This window comes from Frankliniella occidentalis, unplaced genomic scaffold (assembly GCF_000697945.3).
Source record: "Frankliniella occidentalis isolate FOCC.00 unplaced genomic scaffold, Focc_3.1 Scaffold755, whole genome shotgun sequence".
NCBI classification, from domain to species: domain Eukaryota; kingdom Metazoa; phylum Arthropoda; class Insecta; order Thysanoptera; family Thripidae; genus Frankliniella; species Frankliniella occidentalis.
Genome location: NW_026267865.1, coordinates 5190 through 5508, shown reverse-complemented (window position 1 = coordinate 5508; position 319 = coordinate 5190).

Here is a 319-nt window from a genome sequence, read left to right as displayed (position 1 = left end):
TATGTGGTGGTTGAAGTCATAGGTCCGACATACATGCGACATGTATGTGCACCCACATACAAGTGTGTCGCACATAAATGTGTTCTGAGAAACATACGGCACATACATGTGACCAATTAAGACTTATATGTTAGTGTCATCGTCACATATATGGGAACAGTCCACATACATGCGACGTATGAAAACTTGTGCTTGTCTTGTGTGTCTTAACCTAGGTTAGTAGAATTGTGACTAAATGTCTTTTCCGAACAAAGCAATAATATTATTTCCAGAAGAGAAACGATCTATGTAAGATTATTCAATAAATGCCTGAAAGATC